At 44.0% G+C, this 24,001-nt stretch overlaps 1 long non-coding RNA gene across 1 annotated transcript in view; it reads right to left on the bottom strand.

Moving 5' to 3' along the window:
* Positions 1 to 473: 473 nt before the first annotated feature.
* The window catches only part of LOC309621397, a 46,059-nt gene continuing 22,531 nt past the window's right edge, over positions 474 to 24,001 (bottom strand). Inside the window, exon 2 of the long non-coding RNA XR_014239986.1 lies at positions 474 to 23,553. This is a non-coding gene — a long non-coding RNA (uncharacterized lncRNA). The remainder of the gene's footprint in view (positions 23,554 to 24,001) is intronic.

Raw genomic sequence — 24,001 nt, 5'->3', positions numbered from 1 at the left:
TTTTGGTAATGTAGAAAACTGTATTATTTCAAAATTAAAAGCCTACGTTATGATTTTAGAACCAGATTACTTAGATGACTACTAAATTGTATAGTGCAGGCATTGGTGAAAATAAAAGCTAAGTTGTTGGGACTTCCCTGCTGGCACAGTGATTTAGAATCTGCCTGCCAGTGCAGGGGACACGGGTTTGATCCCTGGTCCAGGAAGATCCCACATGCCACTGAGCAACTAAACCCGTGCACCACAACTACTGAGCCCACGTGCTGCAACTACTGAAGCTCGCGTGCCTAGAGCCCGAGCTCCGCAACAAGAGAAGCCACCGCAATAAGCCCACGCTCCACAACAAGAGAAGACACCGCAATGAGAAGCCCGCGCACCGCAACGAACAGTAGCCCCCGCTTACCACAACTAGAGAAAGCCCGCATGCCGCAACAAAGACACAATAAATAATAAATAAGTAAATAAATTTATTAAAAAAAAAAGCTAAGTTGTTATAAACAGTTTTAACATCAATTTGTATTTTCCTATATTTTATATTATAGTATAAAACTGGTGTTTCTCTCTCTCTCTCTCTCTCTCTTTCTCTCTTTCTCCATCTCCCTCTCTCCAGCTTTAAGATGTGTGTCACCATTTGGTAGGTGCCATTTCTCCTGCACCATGTACACTTCGTTCTGTAGGAGAAGTGTTAACATTTGATGACAGGAGTGTAAATGAGAAGGTGAGGCGCGGTCGGACTGGGGCACTGCGATGTGGTGAAAGAACGAAGGGACTTGGCCAGGGTGGCTGGGCCCTGGCCTCTGGGCTCCTGCTTTGCCCACACACTTGGGGTGCCCTGATTCACTCTTGACCCAGTAACAGAGGTCAAAAGGAGCAGTGCAGGCAGCCCCAGCAAACACCTTCCAAATACTTTTCTCCATTTACATCATGGGCATGGAGTTCCCTCAAAGATCTTCATAGTTCTGGGCTCTTCTGATTTCTTTAGTCTTCATTAGTCTTCTTGCCAGTGATGTCACTAACTAAATTAGCCTATACATTATCAATATTAACATACATTATAGGAATATAAATATTATTATATTAATATTGCAATATTATATATTATGTATATGTTATGTTAATATAGTTCTAATAAAGTAAATTAATAAATATAAATGAGTAATATAATAATATGAATATATGTTACACCTGGGAGTCAAGCCTTTGCCTACTGTGTGCTTAGCTCTGCCCACTGAGCCACATTGTTTGCCTGAAAAAATGAAGACCTGAGGGCAAAGTGAAATGTGAGGGGGAGGCGGGCAGAGAACACCCAACCTACAATCACAGTGAAGGCACCACAACCGAATCCCTCAAGTGAAGCGTGAAGTGTGTTCTCAAGACCAGCATGAGCCGCACAGTCTTAGTGAGGGGAGTGCACGCCAACCTGCTCTCCCACCCCATGCACCCCGTCTGGAGTGGGGGGTGAGGAAGCGTCCTCCCGGTATTTCTTCTCTTTCCCTGCTCTCAGTTTCCTCCCCTCCAGATGGTCGGATGCGCAGGACAGCAAAAAGCACTTCTGACTTTCCCCGAGTGTGGGTGCTGGCACTGACTGCAGGTTGTTAATCGTTTGTCACTTAAGCACAGGCAGTGAGTTGGATTAAGTCATAGCCCACAAAACAATCAATTAGCAGGACTAAATATGTACATAATTTGAGTGCGCATATTCCCATACACTCAATCTTCTATATTTTTACAATGAGAAGTTACTAATTTTCACTCAGATTTTCAAACATTGGTCACTGGGAAATTTAGTAGTTGCCATTTGGTTTCAAGATGGCAGACTGAACAAGGACTAAATGTAGACCAACATGCAAAGTACTATAATTTGGTCAAAGCTGTCCAAGTGCTTTAGAAATGTTACTGTATAACCTTCCAGACCAATGAGAAATGTCAGAAGAAATTCAAATAGAGAGCTCATTTTGTTAAGTGAAAAGGTGAGAGTAAGAGGTGAGGTGAGGAAGCCGGTCCAGCATGAGGGGTGGGACCCGGCAGTTCAGATGTTATGGAGGTGGCTGTGGCGGCAGTTCTGCCACGTCCTCCCCGGGCTGGTCTCTCAGCCCCCCAGACGGGCAGTTGGTGTCGGTAAACTCAGGGTAGGGTGATCAGCTGTTCACTGGCCACTTCTTTTTCATCACACATGAGCAGAACCCTGAGAGTTGGGAGGTGTACAAATTAGAGCCTGTGTCACTCAGACTGGAGGTTCGGGTGGATCGTGGTGGCTGGAGGAGCCCCAGCACCTGCCATATGTGGGTTCTCACCTGCTGGTTCTCCACTGCACTCAGGCTGGCCAACTGCAGTGCCGGTCCTGGAACAACTGTGAGGGTCACACATGCTTCAGAGCCCACCCCGCCCGGGATCTGGGCAAGGCTTCGCCACGGCTGCATCACAGCTCAACTTTGCCATCTGCCTGATCCTGCTTCCGCCCTGTCCTGCCACAAAGGCTGACACTGAATACACAGTCCTGCTTGTCCAGATCCATCCCAACATCTGCCTTCAGAGAAACTAACTTGTGATGGGGGAGTGGGAGAGACAATGGTGAGAGGGACTTGGGAGCCAGCAAGGACGCCCTCGTGGGCCAGGAGGAGCCCCCATAGTGCCCAGCCTGGGTGGCCGTCCAGGTGCTGGTAGCTCACAGTGATGGGACAGCTCCAGCTACTGTTCTCAATGACGCCCCCAGCACAGGGACCCTGCAAGGATCAAGGTTTTCACGATGAAGATTAACACATTTATATGAGTGAGTTGCACTAAGACTTTCTCAGTGAGGGAGCCGGAGGATTCTTAGAAAGACCACACTGGGGTTTAATGACACAGAGTCAAACACCTTTTAAACAGGCTCTTGAAATAAGAGGAGATGACCTCCATGGAGCTACTCAGTTCTGCCACATTTCAAGGATCAGGGGTCAGTAACATATGATGAAAATATAATTTTTATGCTCAGTTACTGAACTCTTGAAAATATAACTTCTGAATTTTCTCCATGCTATAGAGGAGGTGTTTTCAAAAGATGTCTCCTCAGCATGCCCCCCAATGTTCATTGCAGCACAATTGACAATAGCCAGGTCATGGAAGCAACCTAAATGCCCATCAACAGATGAATGGATAAAGAAGGTGTGGTACATATATACAATGGAATATTACTCAGTCATAAAAAGGAATGAAATTGGGTCATTTGTAGAGATGTGAATGGATCTAGCAAAAGTCATACAGAGTCAAGTAAGTCAGAAAGAGGAAAAAAATCATATATTAAGGCATATATGTGGAATCTAGAAAAATCGTACAGATGAACCAGTTTGCAAGGCAGAAATAGAGACACAGATGTAAGAACAAATGTATGGACACCAAGCGGGGGAAAGCGGGATGGGGGGGATGATGGTGGAATGAACTGGGAGATTGGGATTGACAGATATATACACTAATATGTATAAAATAGATAACTAAGAAGAACCTGCTGTATTAAAAAAAAAAAAAAGTGTCTCCTCAGATAAGGGCTTCATGTGAACAGGTGCAAAGCAGAGATTGTTCCCGTGCCCACAAAGTCTGGAGAGCAGGGGGAGTGGCCAAAATCAGTGACATAATAAAACAGTTCTAGAGAGTAACAGTAAAAGAAAGCAACTCCATGTAGCAGTGTTCCACCCTCTCAGCTTATATGTTTGTATTCAAAAAAAAAAAAAATCTGCTTCTAGAATAAATATTGAAAATCAAACTTGGATTTTACCAGGCTGAAAGAAATTTTTGGAACCGGATTTTGTTTTCTAAAAAATTATTTTGCTTTCATTTTTGCCTGGAACAACTTCACCAGTGGCTATTTCTGGGAAGGTATGAATTAACCAGCTCGTTCTCGAGTGAGGATCCTCTTCCCTCTCAGAAGACTTAAACTGGCCATTGTGATGTGTGAACCCAGAGGGGCCAAAACAAGGCCTCAGAGAAACATTTTGTTTAAAATAACAGCAACAACAAGCCTTCCTAGAAATACTGTTCTGTGTAGTAGAATTTTCCCCAGGCCACAGAGGCTGAGCCACATGGGCCGCAGCTCAAGGAATGATGCATCCAGGGATGGGGACTCGGACCTGCCTTCAGGCCTGGGCCCAACCTCTAAGGAACCCAGTGACCAAACCAATGTATTTTAAAACGTACAATGAAAACGCACAAACCCGCAAATGTGCACAACGTAACTTTTTCAATGTCAACTTAAATTTCCTGTGAATTATTTGTGAACTGAGTTAAAAGATGTGTTGGGGATGGCAGCAAAGGAAAGAGAGGATGTTGGCCATAAAATTCGTTCTAAAAGACTTGTAATCAAACTAAATAAAAAATCTCTCCAATCTTTGGGAAAACATTTACTAATTTACAGGCATTGCCCTAAAGTTAGCAAATCCCTTACGGTTTGGGGATTGTTTGGGAAGATGAAGCAACAAGGCTCTGAAGCTTTAAGAGCCAGTTCAGGGCCCATCTGAGCTGAGGTCGCCCTGCGTGTGAGCGTCTGGAACAGGACTGAGTCGGGAAGGGGTCAGTTTCAGGGGCACGTTTACTGGCTGACTTGGTTCTCTCCCCTCATCCCTGCTGAGCCACAGCCCCTGTCACCCCTACATGGTGTCAGTTTGAAGATGCCTCCTTCTGGGGGGAGGGGAGTCTCCTTGTTGTCAGACACAGAGCAGCAGCCACTGGTCCTACGTCTTCAAAAGCCCCATGTTATGAACTCATTTGTAATACTGTGTCTTATCATTAATGTCCTGGATATTTCATCTGAAAACTGGTTATCACCACCAAAATTTTAATTTTGGCAACGCTGCATGGCTTGTGGGATCCCAACCAGGGGTTGAACTCAGTCACCACAGTGAAAGCCCGGAACCCTAACCCCTAGGGCACCAGGGAACTCCCATCAACACCAATTTTAATAACAGAATTAGGTGCACTAGATACAGCCTAAAGTTTAACCTAATTTTTGCCTGAAAGTTGTAAGGAATTTGAAACAAGACTAGACTGTGTAAAGGCACCACAAAAAATGCTTGGTGACTGGGCTTTATTCACTTTAAATAAAACTTATACACGAAAAATTAGACACAATTATTTACCTAGTGATCAGCATAATAAGTGAGGGATAGAAATAAAATATGAACCTGGATATGCTTACAACAGAGTTACGTGGTTCTGGAAAGCTTTTTGCACTGTTATTATACAGCAATGGAAAAACCAAAAGAAAAAAAAAAGGAAATGGTGGTAATTCAAAATCTTACTGTTACACGAGAAAAGCAAGTTGCAAAGCAACACGAATTATTTATTTAACAGAACTGAAAATGAATCTACACTATTTGTGTGTAAATGTAGATTTGAAAAAAATTTTTTAAAGATTGGGGAAATTATATAAATAAACATCACACACCTTGACAGGGATGAAAGGGAAATTTGTTTGGTTTTTGGTTTGGGGTTTTCTGGGCCCTGCAACATGGCTAAACGCTGAGGTCTTACTCCCCCAACGCCCTTGGCAGTGAAAGCACGAGTCCTAACCACGGGACCTCAAGGGAATTACTTCCCTGAAGTAACGTAAATTTGAAATAAAATGTGCACTGCTTGTATTAAAAAACAACAATAACAGTAACTGTGCATGTGGTGTTATAAAACTAGCTTGTCGGAAAGCCTCGCCAATGCATTTCGGAGTCAAGCAACAGGTAGGTTTATTCTGTGGGAGAGAATGGATCTTTATGAAAGGATTAAAAACAGAACACACACGAAGCACAATTAATGAAACCCTGGCTGCACACTGCTTTCTACTCTAGTCACTAGAACATTTCTTGAGCACTCGCTAGGCTTAAGACAGCCTGGAACTCAGTTATGTGCCCAAGGCAAGTCAGAATTTTTGTAGGCTCATAGAAAAGACGGACGAGTTTATTAGTTTGGCTACTGGGGTCTCTCAGTGGAAGAAAAGGTACATTTTAGTCTCAAAACTTGTTTGGGCCTGTTCTGTTAGGGATTGCTACATGAAAAACAAACAACCCAAACCAACATTAAAAAACACCGTTTTTGCATACCTGGTGGCTTCTGCCAATTTAGAGATTTCTCTTTTTCTGCCATGTGTCCAATGCCATATAAAATAAAGGAGGTCGAGTGGGCAGCAGGCAACGCCCCCACGGTGCTGAGCAGCCGGGCATCCGTGCTGGCAGCAGCAGCTCAGGGTGCCCTGGGCTTCGGTCCTGACCAAGCGTGAGAGAACCAAGGAGCATTTCCGCTCCGGGTCCCTAAAGGCATTTTATTCCTGGATAATCTGGATCTACAGAAGCATGGGATGGCCTGATACTGTTTTCTACATCTCCCACAATTTAAAATAATATGCAAATTTCTTATTTTCTGCAACCAGAGGTTGGGAATTCTGGAGACAGAGTATAAATATAACTACATAACTCATTGTAAATAGAGTATACTTAGAAAGACATGTGGGTCTAACTTACCTTGATATCTTAGTTACCGTGGCTCTTAGTAGAGAAGGCTCAGATTATATACACTGGGCATTTCTACAGATTGGACAGCAAGGGGCAATTTTAGTCCATTATAAAAAAACAAAAAACAAAAAACAAAAAACCAGACAACCAATAAAACAAACAAAAAATAACCTTCAGTTCCCTGGTGTTTTGTTTGTTTGGTTTTTAAGCAGCTTGCCACACTTTCAATGGAAGCATAAATATTTATATGTACTGGTGCACTAAGTAAAACCACATTAGCCTGGAAGGGTAGTTGTAGAAGAGCACAAAGCCATCTGAAATGATGTCTATGAAACTTTCGCAATTAACCACAGAAACAGGCTCTGCCATCTAAAAATGTACTTGGGACCAGCCCTGAACTTTTTGTCCTGTGATCCTGTTCAGACAGACAGACTTGATAAGTTAGGTTTTCTTAGGTAGAAAAACAAATTAACAGAGAAACAAACAAAAGACTTAACCTAGCACCTCACAAGTGGGAAACAAACTACTCTTGATTAAAATATTTGGTAACACTCATAGTGCAGGCTCGAATGCTCTCAATTCGATGTATTCCACAAAATGTTTTTCCACCTTTTCAACGACCAGTCTCCCCCAATCCTCGAAAGCTTACTTTTACTCAGTACAGTTAACAATTAATATGTGCTGAAATTACTGTAGCTGTGTGTTCTGGTACAATTCACAGGAAGAACTAAAGACTAGAAATGTTGATAAAATATTCTGGAGAGGCTGGACCCAGAGCATTTAATCTTATATGAACAAAAGCCTGTGCACAAACACATTTTATACGTGATTTCAGGGAGGCCCCAGGCTCCCTGGGCTCCCTAATCCCCTCAGATTAAGAGCTAGTTGGCTGGGAGTTAAAAGAGGACTAAAGCACCCCTACTTACCTCCCCATTCAGACCTCTGGTCCCATCACAGCCACACTCGTGGGAAGGAAAGTGGACGCTCGGGCACACAGTGTCCCAGCTGCACGGCGATCAGACACGTTGTAAGGAGTGTCATCATAGGGAAGAACGAATTTCACTCCACAGTGGATGTTTCTTTACTTTAACCTCTGTGTTCTATTGCCTTCCCTTTGAGTTAAGAATGTTGCCTCTAGCCTGAAATAGGCAAGATAGCCCATTCTCAACGCTTTGACCTTTAAGGGGATAACACTTTTCATCCATATAGAGATAAAAGTTGTGGAACAGAGAACAACATTTTTTTTGTTGGAGGTTACAGGAACACCGCGACCTGACCTTAGTGGACAAAGGATTTTCCTGCGCCAAGAAGTTTGCAGCAACCAACGTCGACACCCTCACCTGGCCTTTCAAAACGCTTTGCTGAAAACCTTTGGGGAGTTTGTGCTTTTGTTGGGCACAAGCCACCCATCTCCTTGCGTGGCCCTGCAATACACCTTTCTCTGCTCCAAACTCAGACATTCCACTTTGCTTGGCCTCACTGGCCATCGAGCACAGGAACTTGTGTTCAGTAACAGGAGCACACTTGCCACACTGCACCTCTGCTTCATACATTCTGCTGGGCTTTGTGCGATGGCCCAGAAGGAGACTTAGACAAAACACAAAGAAGAGCACCAGCTCACTTCACCAATCCACATGGGAATAAACACCAATATTTACTGATCTTTTGGTATTCCAAACAACGCTGCCATGCATAAACTTGGCCTATGGTTTTCCACTGCTAGAAAATTTATAGGATAAGTTTTGAAGGGATGTGTAACCTGGAGTTTCTCTAACTGAAAGAACACTTGATAAGATGTTACTATGTAAAGATAGTGAGTTGCTGAATCCTTCTGAGGAAACTAGCAATGAGACTTCTGCTTTCTTTAAACTGTAACCTCTCTATCAGACCTCTTCTCCACCTGTGTTTAAAAATATTCCCCAATCTGTTCTACCTTCAGAAACCGTCCATAATCCGCTCTTCTTCTGAGCACTGACCTGTATTCTCACCCAATCGCAGCCTGCTCTGGTACATACCTGCTGTCTCTACCTTGCCCTCTGCCCATCATTGCTCATCTCACTCCATTAGAGCTGGACCCAACATGGCCAGATAACCTCCCGTGTATAGAGAAATGGATCATGGATGATTCTGAACCATGGAGCCTGGGTGCCCAGGAGAGAGGGGCATCCACAGGGGATGTAGCTGAGGAGAGGAAGAGGGAGAGGAATGAGGTTTCATGCATGGTAATTATTTAGGGGAACATGTTACAGAGCCCAGAGGCGGGCACGGGGAAGTCAGGTTGGAGATAAATCCTTGGGAGCCGGTGCCCAGTAATGACGGCTGAGCTGGGAGGCAGGGGCTCCAAAGGGAAGAGCGAGGGGGGAGGCTGCTGGGAGTGGCGGGCAGAGCACACACGGGTCCACGACGCAGCAGAGAAGCAGGAAGGCATAATAAGCATCCCAAAGGAAGGACGGAATGTCATGGCAATGAGGATGTGTCTGTAGTGACATGTGTCACAGAAGGGTGGAGAAGAATGGAAAAGAGGTAACAGGAAGGGAGATTCGATGTCATTGATAAACTCACACAGGGGTTTCGCGACAAGCTAAGGGCAGAAGCCACAGCATAGCATACACTGAAGGATGCATAAAAATCAATAAATACAAAACATACATGTTCAAATCTAGAATTTGTTGAAATGGTCTTTCAAAGAATATAGAAGTAAAATTGCAGGTAAGAGGACATTGATGCTGAGGTGATGGCTGACAAGAATGATTCCCCCTCCAAAAAAGAGTTCCCGTCAGGAACAATGCTGTGCAGAGGCAAGCAGGGAGGCCACGTGACATTGGTGAAATGATGGGACAGGGGACACATGTGTCAGGTGGAGACCCTGCGCCTTCTCTGGAGGAAGGGGTTCCTGCAGACTCCACATGCCCGTGAGCTGAGAACGTCAAGTGGGAGCTAGCTGAGTCAGTAAGAGTTATTTCAGCTGAATTGCGTTTGTAAGTGGTGCAGATAAAGCACAATACGAATGATCCTGGCAACAGGGGAAGGAGTGTGCAGCACTGAGCGGCTGCCTACCACCAGACACAGCCTGCTGGCTTAGAATGAGCCCCTTCACCCCTGAACTCCTCTTATTTTTCCATCTTTTCTTTCTTTATTTTAAAGATACACGTTCCTTAAACTCTCCAAGCAATTTCCTGGTGACTTTCTTCCACAGAAGTAGGATTTCTAAGGTCTGGTTCCCTTGTAGTCTTTCTATGTGACCTTCAGAAAGATGAACTTTTTCTTTGAGATAATAGTTCTGCAAATTTATAAATGAATTCATTTAGGCTCATGCTGAGCAAGACTGCTCAACTTGGCCTTCAGCCTCCTGTGTTAGAAATTGGCTCACTGATGTCACGAAAGTCCCTGCTGATTTCAGACCCTGTGATCTTGCTGGTGCCTCGCCTACTGCATCCAGCCCAATACGACTGCTAGACCCTCTGTCTTCCCCCTGTGTGGGCACAGGACATCTAATGTGCACTAGGAACATAGAGCAGCGTTCACAGCAGGAACAAATCTGAGACCACAAACTCCCAGCCTGAGCCAGGCCCTGACTCGCCCATCCCTCCCCTTACCCCTCCACCCCATCATTTAGGCCCCTCACTCAGGACAATGGAGTCGCAGTGTTTTCTCACCATCCGGCTTTGGACCCATCTCCAACTTTCCGACCTTGCTCTTCCCTCTGCTTAGGATGCCCTTGCCCTAGACCTTCAAAGGGCTGGTGGCTTCTGCTCACCTGGATGCCGGCTCAGATGTTAGTTCCTCAGAAAAGCCTCAGGAACCCCCTCGTCTGACGCTGGCCCCTCCCCAGCCCATTGCACATTAGAGCTTTCTCTTTTCCCGTCACATCTCAAATGCCATCTTTAATGAAGGAGTCTGAGTCAGCAGCAGAGAACGCCCCACTGTGGTGAGACTGGCCGGCTGTCCCGGCAGCAGCCGCCCCGGCGCTCTGGGCTTCAGTCATCGCCAGCTTTGTTGTCTTGGTAGCGCTCTTCAAACTTATTTTTCTTAGACATTCTTTTACAGGAGTCTGTGTACTCCCCCCAGCAACGTGAGAGCAGGGTCCCTTGTGTCTCGTTCATAATGTGTCCCCAGTGTGTACAATCCTCAGGAAATGTGCTGAAGAATGAACACAAGGGACCTTCAGGTCCCATTCGTCCAGGTCCCTCAGTGACGGAGGAGTTAAGTGAGCTGCTATAGTCACTCAGCTGGTCACCTCAGGCCAATCCAGAGATGCTCACTGCACACTTCAGAACAGAAACAACTGCTAATGACTACACAAAAACATGAGTGCTGAGATCCAGGAAAAAATATGCTCTACAATATCAACTGTGGGAAAGTGTATTACAAATGGACAGCAGAAATGTGTAGACGGGAAGTATCTTGGTAAATGTTGAATGCAAAATTTGGTAACAAGTAACAAGAAATAAAGCATCCCCAGTTCAGTGGATCAGCGCTTGGACATATGTAAGCACTACTGAGCGAGCGTGTGTCTCTCAAAACAATGAAACCTTGTGCTCAGTAAGAATGGGCCTGTTTTCCTTCAATGCAGTCATTATTGATCAGTTAGTGACTTTCTATTTTTATGAAGTTGTGAATATACTTAGAAACACTAGGTTTAATCAGGAACTAACTTTTAATGATAACTAAAAAGTAGAACACAAATGATGTTAACTGTTATATTAGTGTTCAAATATGTATGCACATGTCAAGGATGGATGGCCACAAGAATAAACACATGATTTGTGCTTAAACTCTGGTGCTTCGATTAATTCTATTGCTTTTAAATTTTATTTAATATTTTCCTCATAACTGAAAAGAGAATTAATTTAATCTTAACAAGAGTGCTAGTCCTGAAGAACTGTGTGCACCTGGACAGGAACATTCCAAGAATTCAGAGTCAGGCATAGGTTCATCACTTACCTTAGACTTTGTAGCCAAGGGTTTGTTTTGTTTTGTTTTGTTTTCCCACCAAAAACAGGTCGATATCTGCATGACTACAAAGGTGGAAGATGATTGCAGACATGGTAAGTGTCCCATTTTCAGAATGTGTTCAAACACCAGGGGCGCATACACTCATTCACAGAGACACAACGCCCAGCCCCCCAGAGATCCATGTTTATGTCTACCCTCCAGAGGTTTCTGACAAGTGTTCATATATTGTACAATTATAAGATGTTTGCAACTAGTCTACAATGATAAGTTGGCACTTGATAAAATAAAATCCATGTTTAAAACATTGTCAATTATAAGACTCTGAAAGATTATATATTTTCAGAATGATTGGGTTAGTACAAATATTTTACAGAATTCTGAACCCTTGGAAAGCTATTCTGCAAGATGCAAGGAGAGGAAAGCTAGATTTCCTTTCCTAAGAGTAAGGTTTGCTGTTCACTACATTATAAAATAAGTACTTTTAAATTTAATTGTTTGAATTCTAAATTATGTTTTTGAAAATCAGTATGCTTTATAAGCATAGAAAATTTTCTCTACAAGCCTCTTAAAATTCCATTTACCAACTATTTTATTTGAGATTTAATGAGTTTCCATTTTAAATGATATTAGACGAAATGATATCTATTTTGAGTATTTTATTGGGGTCCTAATTTTATTCTAATTTAATTTTAGATAATTCATAACAATCCAAAATAACACGTTATTACCAGATAAATCAGCATTTCCCAGAATGTATTATAGGCTATACACACTATTTTTTTTTAAATTAATTATTTATTTATTTATGGCTGTGTTAGGTCTTCGTTTCTGTACGAGGGCTTTTCTCTAGTTGCGGCAAGCGGGGGCCACTCTTCATCGCGGTGCGCCGGCCTCTCACTATCCCGGCCTCTCTTGTTGCAGAGCACAGGCACCAGACGCGCAGGCTCAGTAATTGTGACTCACGGGCCTAGTTGCTCCGCGGCATGTGGGATCTTCCCAGACGAGGGCTTGAACCCGTTTTGCCTGCACTGGCAGGCAGATTCTCAACCACTGCGCCACCAGGGAAGCCCTATATACACTATTGATAAATTTCAACTAAAATATACTTATAAATACAAAAGAAAAATACAAACTGTCTTTATCTATGTGTTCTCATTATGCAGGAATGCATTTTAAGAACGAAACGGTGCACCAGATGCAAGAGTATACCAGGAAGTTGCATGAAAATGCTTTTTATTTAATGACCAAAAAATAGTATGATTCTAATTAGTTATTTTGGCTTTTATAAAATTTTCATAAGCATATGTAAATTATATAGTAATTGTGTCATCAATGTGACCATTTTTATAGCTTTCTTTCCTCTGAGTGTAAATAGAACTTATTAAATCCTGATAGTTTTCTATCAATAAATTATTATTATTTTTTGATTTTCATGTTCAATAAACTTTGGCAAACACTGTTACAGTTAAGAGAGATGTCTCTAAAGCAAAGGTCAAACTAGTTTTATGGTTTACTCTGCCCCATTTGTAGGATTGGAAATACTTGGCAGTTTCTGTAGTTGATGCTAATTCAGATAGGAGCTATATTCCAGTTATGCTAATTTGTGGTGATTTCTTAGATGAATGAAGTCAGCACATGAATTCCTTTCTCAGCCTAGTAATAATTGCCCATTTGGTGTCTAGGTTTATTATGCGATTCCTTAGAGTAATGTATTCAGTTTTACAGCTACCCAAGGTTTATTTCCGGGGGCAAAATTCACCAAAAGTTTACCTGCTTATTAAGTGTAACCCTCAGCATATAGTGGTAAGAAAATACTACTTTTCTAGAGAAGGAGCTGGCAGACTTTTCTAAAGGGCCAGAGAGTGAATATCTTAAACTTTGCCATATGACCTCTGCTTTATCCATCAACTCTGCCATTGTAGCAGGAAAGCAGCCACAGATAAAAGGTAAACAAAGGAGCTGTGCTCCAATGAAATATTATTTAGAGACACTAAAATGCGAATGTCATATAATTCTCCTATGTTGCAAAATATTAAAATGTTTTTTCAACATTTAAAAATACAAAAATCATTTTTAGCTTGCATGTCCTACAGCACAGGCTGGGGGCAGAATTTGGCCCATGGGTTGTAGGATGCTATGGCCTGTAAGGCTCCAGCTTCTCTGACAGCTAATGACCCAGGGGAGTCAAACAGTCATGTTCTGCTCCCAGTGTCTAAAGGGTTTGGGGCTATGAGCTGCCCTTGCTGCTAACAGCAAATGCCTACAGATTATTCTGGTGATGATAATTCAACCGACATCTTATTTTGGCAGAGAACAGAACGCCTTCTGCAAAATATTTTTAAAGAATAATTTTTGCCCAGGATGGGAACTCTGGGCTCTTTCACACCAGAGATGAAGGATTAAAGAAGGGACCTGCCTGGGCATGTGTAGTTGGCTCTGCCTTGTTGTCCAGTGCCAGCCCTGGGCTCAGGGCAGACAACACAGGGGCCCAGCGCATCCCGCTCCAGTTCTTTGGTCTCAGTCTGGAAGCCAGTAGAGTGAGAAGTCTAAGCACCCCTGCCCCCAAATGGCCTGGAGCCCAGGGGGACACCTCTGGCTGCTCCAGCAGGCAAACAGCTAGATGTGAGCAGAGAAAGGGGGTAGGGCCAGATGGCAGGAAACCATATACCTTGTAAACAACGGGGGTCTGTAGGCAGACAAAGAAAAGCAGGAACTTCTGGAGGGACAGAAAACCATACATTTTGGGGTGACAAGTGTCCTGGAGGCAAAGGAAGGTGGGAAAACGGGAATCTAAGGCCTCTAAATGTAACCTTTTGCTCATTATGCCCTCATTACAATAAAATTAGCCTTGCAGATGAGAAGTTCCCATCATGCACCAGGGCCGGGACACTTCCCAGCAAGGCTAAATAAGGACGAAACTTCCCCCTCTGCTCAGAAAGGTGGAGCTGGGGTGAAAATCAGGAAGTGCGACCCCACCTCCATTCTCCCCAATGAATATTCGCCCCTTCATTTTCACGCCCCGTGTAAGCAGCCTGTCCAAGCAGCTCAGCGCCGCTGCTCACTCCCTTCGTCCCTCTGTGCCCCAGAAGTCCTTGCTGTGCCTTCTCCTTCTCCCTGTTGTCTCTGAATTCTTCCTGCGACAAGATGAGAACCTCCTCTCTGGTGAGGAGGCGGCTGTGGATCCACCGGCTCTTCCTGCAGCTGGGCCGGCGGGTCTGGGAGGAACCCCTCGGTGCGGGCGGAGCTCAGGGCCCCGGGCCATGGCCTCTTTGCTCCGCACCCCGGACTTCCGGGCGGGGCAAGCGCTGCAGCTACAAGGAGCTCCGCTGCAGGGGCCCGGCCGGGAGCTGGAAGAGAGGAGGGAAAGGCGACCAACTCCCTGTCCAGAGCCGCCCAGAGGCCTCCGCCCACAGGGAACGCGGCAGAGGTGGGGAGCCGGCGGGCGGCACCGCGCTCCTTGCAGAAGGCCTTCCGGCCCCAGGCTCGTCCCCCAGGGGACCAGAACCGCCCCGGCTTCCTGCACTCGGGCCGCTGCTGGGCTGGGCGCTTCTTCCTCCTGCTGGCCACTTGCTCCCCCCTGGGCCTCTGCCTCCGCTCCTGCAGGAACTCGGAACGCTGAGATGGACCAGAGGAGAGAGGGGTTCAGGGACCGCTGTCCCAGCAGCTCCTCCTTCCCCCAGAGTGGCCTCTTCAGGGACAGTGGTCTGTCCCGGAGCTGATGGGGGCTGGGCACCAGGAGTGAGGTGCTGTCCTCCCACGTCCTGCAGGGTGAATCCAAGTCCCCCTAAAACAGAGCTCCCTCACTGAGTTTACAGATGATCTCTCTATCCAAAACTTTCTTCCTTTTCTTTGTCACCTCTGACCTCAATCCTGTGCTAACTGAACACTCATCAAGGAGAGTCAGGTGACTACACTTCTGTTGTTAACACCAGCAATGTACCAGTTGCTGTTGTAGATGTCATCGTTCACTCCAAATTCAGGTTGTTTCTCTAGGGCAGGATGAGTTCAAAGATCCCTGAGCCGGGGACCACCTGGCCTGAGAATCATAAACCAGAGATAGCCTGACTTCTGAAGCTATGATGAACAAATGTCACATACAGTATGGGATTAACAGTTACACAATTCAAGATTGGGGGGGCTTATAAAGGCAAAAACCTCAAAATGACGTAAGTTGATTGTCAAGAATTATATATATATTTTGATGTGATGGTAAATGGATTTGTTTCTTTCATTTCCTTTTCTGACCTTTCATTGTTAGTGTATAGAAATGTAACAGATTTCCGTGTTTCAATTTTGTATCCTGTAACTTTACAGAATTCATTGATGAGCTCTAGTAGTTTTCTTGTAGCGTCTTTAAGATTTTCTAGGAATAAACCTACCTAAGGAGACAAAAATCCTGTACTCCAAAAACTCTAAGACACTGATGAAAGAAATCGAAGGTGACACAAACAGATGGAAAGATATACCATGTTCTTGGATTAGAAGAATCAACATTGTTAAAATGATTATACTACCCAAGGCAACCTACAGCTTCAGTACAATCCTTATCAAGTTATCAGTGGCATTTTTCACAGAACTAGAACAAAAAAATCTTAAAATTTGTATGGAAATAGAAAAAACCCTGAATAGCCAAAGCAATCTTGAGAAAGAAAAACAGAGCTGGAGGAATCAGGCTCCCTGACTTCACTCTATGCTAAAAAGCTACAGTCATCAAAATAGTATGGTACTGGCACAAAAACAGAAATATAGATCAGTGGAACAGGATAGAAAGCCCAGAAATAAACCCACCCACCTATGATCAATGAATCTATGACAAAGGAGGCAAGACTATACGAAGAAGGAAAGACAGTCTCTTCAATAAATCGGTGCTGGGAAAACTGAATAGCTACATGTAAAAAAATATGAAATTAGAACTTTCTCTTACACCATAAACAAAAATAAAGAAAAAATGGATTAAAGACCTAAATGTAAGACTGGATACTATAAAACTCTTAGAGGAAAATATAGACAGAACACTCTTTGACATAAATCAAAGCAATATCTTTTACTATGCATCTCCTAGTGTAATGGAAGTAAAAACAAAAATAAACAAAAAGAAACTAATTAAACAGAAAAGTTTTTGCCCAGCAAAGGAAACCATAAACAAAATGAAAAGACAACCCAGAGAATGGGAGAAAATATTCTCAAATGATGCAACTGACGAGGGATTAGCCTCCAAAATTTATAAACAGTTCATGCGGCTCAATATCAAACAAATAAACAACCTAATGAAAAGATGGGCAGAACACCTAAATAGACATTTCTCCAAAGAAGACATACAGATGGCAAAGAGGCACATGAAAAGATGTTCAGCATCACTAATTATTAGAGATATGCAAATCAAAACTACAAAGTGGTATCACCTCACGGCAATCAGAATGGCCATTATCAAAAAACTAGAAACAATAAATTCTGGAAAGGGTGTGGTGCAAAGGGAACCTTCCCACACTGTTGGTGAGAATGTAAATTCATACAACCACTATGGAAAACAGTATGGAGGTTCCTTAAAAAAATAAAAAGAGAACTACCATATGACCTAGCAATCCCACTACTGGACATATACTCTGAGAAAACCATAATTCAAAAAAAGACATGCACCACAATGTTCATTGCAGCACTATTTACAATAGCCAGGACGTGGAAGGAACCTAAATGTTCATCGACAGATGAATGGATTAGGAAGATGTGACACATATATACAATGGAATATTACTCAGCCATAAAAAGAAACGAAATTGAGTTATTTGTAGTGAGGTGGATGGACATAGAGTCTGTCATACAGAGTGAAGTAAGTCAGAAAGAGAAAAAAAAATACACTATGCTAACGCATATATATGGAATCTAAAAAAAATAAAAAAGGTACTGATGAACCTAGTTGCAGGGCAGGAATAAAGAGGTAGACATAGAGAATGGACTTGATGGCAAGGGGTGGGAGGATGAAGCTGGGGTGAAGTGAGCGTAGCAACGACGTATTTACACTACCCAATGTAAAACAGTTGTCTGGTGGGAAGCAGCAGCATAGCACAGGGAGATCAGCTCGATGCTTTGCGATGACCTAGAGGGGTGGGATAGGGAAGATGGGAGGGGGGTTAAGAGGAAGGTGATATGAGGACATGTGTATGCATATGGCTGATTCGCTTTGTTGTGCAACAGAAACTAACACACTATTGTGAAGTAAGTATACTCTAATAAAGATGTATTTTTAAAAAAGATATGACTTTAAGAGTGATCACAGATTTAATTTTCCAGGTATACTGAAAAAAACCAGGGTAGTGAAATTGCACTAAGGATGACGATAGCAACCAACTTCATTTTTATTTTATCTGCACATTGCACAAGAACTGTTATCCATGTGCATCACTGCTTTTTAAAAAGAAGCTTCTTTCATTATAGGATCATTTTTTTAAAATAAATAAATTTATTTATTTTATTTATTTTAAAAAGAAGAATAATTTATTGATAGAAAGCTATCAGGAGTTAATGACTTCTAATTTACACTTGGGAGTAAAGTAAATTCTAAAATGGTCACATTGATGAAATAATGAATACATAATTTAATATGCTTCTGAAAACTTAACAAAAATAACCAACGTCTAGAACTACATAATTTTCGGTTATTAAATACAAAAGCATTTGCATGCAACTTCCAGAGATTCTTGCATTTGGTATAACCTTTCTTTCATAAAAGTGCATTCTTGCATAATAATAACACAAACAAAATACATTTTGATTTTTTCTTATGTATTTATAAATACATTTCATTTCAAATTTATCAATAATGTATATAGCTTATAGCACATTTCAGGAAATGTCTATATGGCAATATTGTGTTATTTGGGGTGTTTTGGATTATGGAAAATTAAGTTAAGAGAAAATTAAGAGTCCCAAGTAATGATTACAATAGAGAGCCTCTTGTACAGTATTCTTGAAAATGGTGCCCCATGGATGTTCAAATAAAATGGCAGATAAATGGAATTTTCAGGGACATGTGCAGCAGATTTTCTATTCTAATAAACACCATTATTGATTCTCCAAAGTTTATTTTCGAATGCAAACAATGAATTTTAAAAATACTTATTTCATGATACAGTAAACAGGAAACCTGGCTCTTAGGAAAAGAAATCTACCTTTACTCTTCCTATATCTTGCAGAGCAACTTTACAAAAGTTCATAACTTTAGACAGTATTTTTAATAACCCAGCCTTTCTGAAAAATATACAGCTTAATCAAGGATCCAGAATTGACAATGTTTGAAATGTCAACTTTATTTTATAAAGTGCCAACTTTTCTTTGTAAACTAGTAGCAAAATTTTGGAATTATACAATGTGTAAACCCTTATTTACATTTAATTTTTAATATCAGAAGTTTTATTTTGCAGGGTAATTTAATTTACTTATTAAGAAGTAGAAGTCTATGAAGGTAAGGACATAGTATAATTTACCTCTCAGTCTTCATAACAGTTCAAATTCTGAAATATTGGAGGTTCCCAGAAAATAGTTGTTATAAAAATGAAAATTTGATTAACGACTGAATAAGGTGATTTAGATGATTTTTCTCCTGAATGACACATTTATGTGGTTGATTCCAGAGTCACATTTTCCCGTAAGATCACATGGATGCTATAGTCTCTCCTGTGTGTTTGTGTGTGTATGTTTTAGTTTTTATTTTTAGCACCAGTGGAAGTCCTACAACTTGCTATTTCCATTGAACAGTCCATCATCAACATTTTTCCAAGTCAACATCTTTCCACCTATAGATTTACCTCATTTAAAAATATCAATAACTAAAACACAAATTGATAATATTGCATTGTGTAGACATACTACAATTTCCTTACCTGGTCCCTCTTAACGGCTATGCTTTCTGAATGTCCTGTTTATATATTAAGTAATTCTGATATCAGTAATCTTATTACACGTGTATTTGCACAAATGTTCCTCACCACCTGTTTCTTATCATTGGACTTTGCTTGTGGAATATGTGAAGATGAATTTGTGGTCAAGTTTATCATTCATTGCTTTGATGGTTTCTGGACTTTTTTAAAAAATGCTTTTCAAGTACTCCATTTTGAAACCACAGAATAAAAATCATTCATACATGTTTTCTACGTGTACTTTCATGGTTTCTGTTCTACAGTACAGGCAGCCCAAGTCCCCGCAAAATCCCTAAGTGCTCCCAGGAGCAGGGACCCGCGCGAGCGCTCTGGGCCGCTAGTGCGCCCGCCCCGCCGCGAATCGCGTGGGGAGCGCTTCTCCGCGGCAGCCTCCCGGCGACCTCGTCCCAGTCCCCCGCCCTCTTCTGTTGCCGGGGCCGCTTCCCGCGGTGCCGATCCAGGAGCTAGCTCCGAGGCGGACGCCCCGGGACGAGCTCGGGCGTTTGGGCGGCCCGCCCTGTACCCTCGCCGGCCGGCAATCGGGATCCGTCCCTCGGACTTTCCCGCTGCTTGTCGGGCGCCAAGTGGCAGCCGCTTTGAGACCGTCCCTTCCATCCGGAGCTTCAGTGAACTTCGCGAGGACTGAGACTCAGTCGCCGAGTCCGAGGTAGAGTTCCAAGAAGCCGGCGACGCTAGCGGCGACGGTCCCGGTGACGCCGAGGCGTGGGCGCTTCATGTTGTCGACGGAGATTGGCCGAGCAGGTCTATAGCTTCTGAGGCTGGCGCTGAGCTCTGGAAGTGGTTGGGTATACTGGCCATGTCGACCAGCACGCCATGGTGCTCCTTGGGCCGCGGGGACCGCTCTTGCTGCTGTGTGTGAACAGGAAAGGGTGTCCGTGCCCGGTGTCGTCCTCCGTGTGTCCCTGTGGTCGTACTTTCTCAAATTTTCCAACTCACCTGGAGGTTGGGAACCACACGGATGTACGCAGACATCGCCCAGTTTTCAACGGCCTCCCCTGTGGATCCTGATCACCCAAACACCCAAATGTTTACGTTTCTCCCTGTAGGGGATTGACCCGGGTGGCTGAAACAAGGAGGTCGTGGGAGGGCGACCCCGGGCGTACCTGTCCTCCTTTCACGGAGCCGCGAAACCCCGGCCCAGAGGCAGCCCAGAGGTGCGTCCTCGCCGCTTTGGGCACGGTTCGGTACCAGTGCCGTGGCGGCGGTGGGGATGCTCCCCTGCGGCCACTTTCATTTCTCCAGGTTCCAAGGGAAGACGTCACGGGGCTCCGCACACCAGATTTTCCGCAGGTCGGGCTGCACCTACGCGGGGAGCGCCCGGCGTCCCCTCTTCTATTTGCCCCGGGTCGAGAAATGGGACGGATGGTGGACTGGGTCGAGCCTGGGTGTCAAGGTGGCGGCGGAGCGCTTTCGTCGGTGTGCGACACGGATTCGTCTGGTTGAAGTTCACACCCGTGATGCTTCACCAGGTGGCTGCCGAGGAGAGGTCGACCAGATGGCCCGACGGCGATATTGGGAATAAAAAAAAAATAATAATGTTTATTTTTTTTTTAGAGCCTAGATTCACTATAATGTGGGCATTAGTGAAATGAGAAATCTTTCGATTTATAGTAATGAAAATTACCATTGTCGATGTTACTCAAAATTACAGTAATTATTACCATTGTTTGCAGTTAATTTTGAGAATAGTGATTCAAATTTCTGTAGGCACAGAGTATGTGATTGAAGATGATGAAAGAGGGGTTTTGGAATGCAGAATTTTCTAAATGTTCCTGGAAGTTGGGGAACCTCTCCCTCCAGCCACAAGGCCCTGCGCCACACCTTGCAGCAACCAACGTGGAAAACCAGACCTCAACCTCGGCAGCAATAGGACTCAAGTGTCAGTGTTTGGTCAGTGACTCACAGCTTCCTCATTTTTCAACCTTTACATTAAGAACGAAATGGGGGAAAGTGGTACAAATATCAATATGTTCCCCTAAGCAATCACGTGGGATGCCCATCCTCCTGTCAGCCCACCTCCAGCTTCCCCACTTCACAAGCTGTGAGCAGGACAAGCCTCCCTTGTTTTCCACCAGAAGGCTTCCCCACACCTATGCCTGCCCTGAGTCTCAGCCGAATGTGACTGGTGGTGGCTGACTCCCGTGCTCTATAGAGAAGTTCTGAGTAAATAGAGCTTGTTCTCATTTTGGGGGTGGGGGGGTATTTGTTAATGTGTACAGAGCTTAGAGTGGGAACCAAATCAAGCAATGAGGATAATATGTGTTTCCAATTATTTTTCAAAAACCTTTTATTTATTAATCACCGGTATTTAAGTTGAGATAGAAATCATATATCATAAAATTCTCATTGAACACTCTACAGTTTAGTGATTTATTGTCTATTTACAGAGTTGTGCCGCCATCATCACTATCTGATCCAGAATATTTTATCTCCCTACAAAGACACCTAGTGCCCCTTAACCAGCCACTTCCTGTTCCCCTTCCCCATAGCCGTAGGCATCTAAATGTGTGCTTTTCATTCCTGTGGATTAGCTTTTTCTGTATATTTCCAGTACATGGATTTGTACAACTCTGGCCTTTATGTCTGGCTTCTTATACAGTGTCATGGTTTTGAGGCTCATCCATGTTTTATTATGCGATTAATTCGTCTCTTTGGCCTCAGAACTTTCCTTTGTAAGTCCTTAAGATACACACAAAGGGAATTCCCTTGTGGTCCAATGGTTAGGACTCCACCACCCTCTCTCTGTCAAGGGCCCGGGTTCGATCCCTGGTGGGGAAACTAAAATCCTACAAGCTGCACAATGCGTCAAAAAGAAAAAAATATACACACACACATACACACGTGCTACTATTGTTTTTAATGTGGAAAATAGAGTACCAAAATTTCTATTATAACCATTTTCTGCAGACAGTTCCAGGGCCCCAAATTGCCCCACCAAACCAGAGCTGCCAGCAAGCACAGAGGACAACAGCCCAGCCGTGCTGCCCTTTTTCAGAACTCTCCACACCACCCACCCTTTCCAAGACTCCAACAGTTTGTGCCACCACCCAGTGGCCAAAGAGGTGACCACCCGTGCAAGGGGAGGTCGGCAGCAGTAGCAAAGGGAGACAGGGATGAAAGGAGAGACAAGTGGCAAAGCCTACAGCATCGGGTATCCCAGTCGGTCTCACCATCAAGTACTAACCAGGCTCAACCCTGCTCAGATTCTGAGTTCAGAAGCTGGCAGGTGACTTCACGGTGATGCGGACCTGGATGATGGCAGCCCAGACCAGGCACCCAATACCCCATGCTGTGCAGCCTTGCCATGCCAGCTCCACTCCCCAGTCCATGTCAGAGCCCTGTTACCCCAGCCTCCTGTGGGCAAACTGCTCCTGACACCCTCACCCATCTGGTGGCCAGGCCACCAGGCTGTGATCTGACTTCCCAGGAGATTGTTTTCACTCAGGGTATGTGGTCAGTGGCAACAGGGCCTGAGCAGCTGGAAGTGACTGGAGGAAAGCCCAGTCTTCTGTAATTCAATGCTGCCTTGACACCGACTGACAGTGCCTCTCTGGTGCCTTCATGGCTCCATCTGGATATTCCACACACGCAGCCGTGTTCCAGGCTGGGATTCCAGGGGCAGCACTAACAGGGCGGCAGCATCCCGCAGTGACCAACACCAGGCAACCGGCCTCCACCACCTCTGGACGCTCATGTACGCAGCCTCGCTATCACATTCCTTAAGATTAAAAACAGGGGATCCAAGACACTGAAGACTTGTCCTAGGTCAGGCAGAGGGCTTCAAACTAAAGTCTAGCGAACTCTAATGCTGTCCCCTAAGGCCACGCCATCTGCCAGGAGACACGTCCACCTCCAGGTAATCAAAATCAGGCTAGTTCAGTACAAAGAGGGACAGGTGTGTCACGGTGAGGACTGGGTGGAAACTTCGTCCCTCTGTTTCTGTTTCCCTACTTGCTGTTGCCCGGGGGGCCCAAGCCAATTCCTCCTCAATATCCTTCGTTCTTATATCGTCCTGTTTTGACTCAGACACCTCAGGAGGATGCCTGCCCCTCAAGGTAAAATTTTCTCAATTTTGATTAGTACAGCCATGAAATGTTTTCAAAGTGTTAAAGTACAAAAAAGATAAAAATCATCCAGGTCATTGAAGTTGTACACGAGGTGAGGGTGAAATAAGAACCGTTGGGTTCCTAGTCCTGGAAGGAGGGAAGGAGGAGGAAGAAAAAATTAAACTTTGGCGAACTTACTCTACACATGGCCTGTGTTTAAACCTTTTACCTATTCAGTTATTTAGTCATCACAATTTTTCAAGATCCTTTCTCTCTCTGGCCCATTGTCTTCACAGAGTTCACAGGCAGGAGAGTTACTCAAAGCATGATCATACCACTGGGGGGGGGAGGCCCAGATGAGGCCAGAGGCAGCCAGGAGAAGGGGTGTTGATCAAGAAGGGCTTCGTGGAGAAGGTGACATCTGAAGAGGGTCTTCAAGGATGAGTTCTCATCTAGCCAAAAACTGACATTGAGCAGGACCCAAGTACAAGATCAATGAATGAGTGGATAGAAACACTAATGTATGCCATACCCCTAACACAATGAGGTTTGGCCCAGTGAGGGTTTGCAAACTTGGAAACAGGGCACAATGGGG

The sequence above is a fragment of the Balaenoptera borealis genome, assembly GCF_965194805.1.
Source record: "Balaenoptera borealis genome assembly, contig: HAP1_SCAFFOLD_395, whole genome shotgun sequence".
Classification (NCBI taxonomy): Eukaryota; Metazoa; Chordata; class Mammalia; order Artiodactyla; family Balaenopteridae; genus Balaenoptera; species Balaenoptera borealis.
This window is presented reverse-complemented; position numbering and strand designations above follow the sequence as displayed.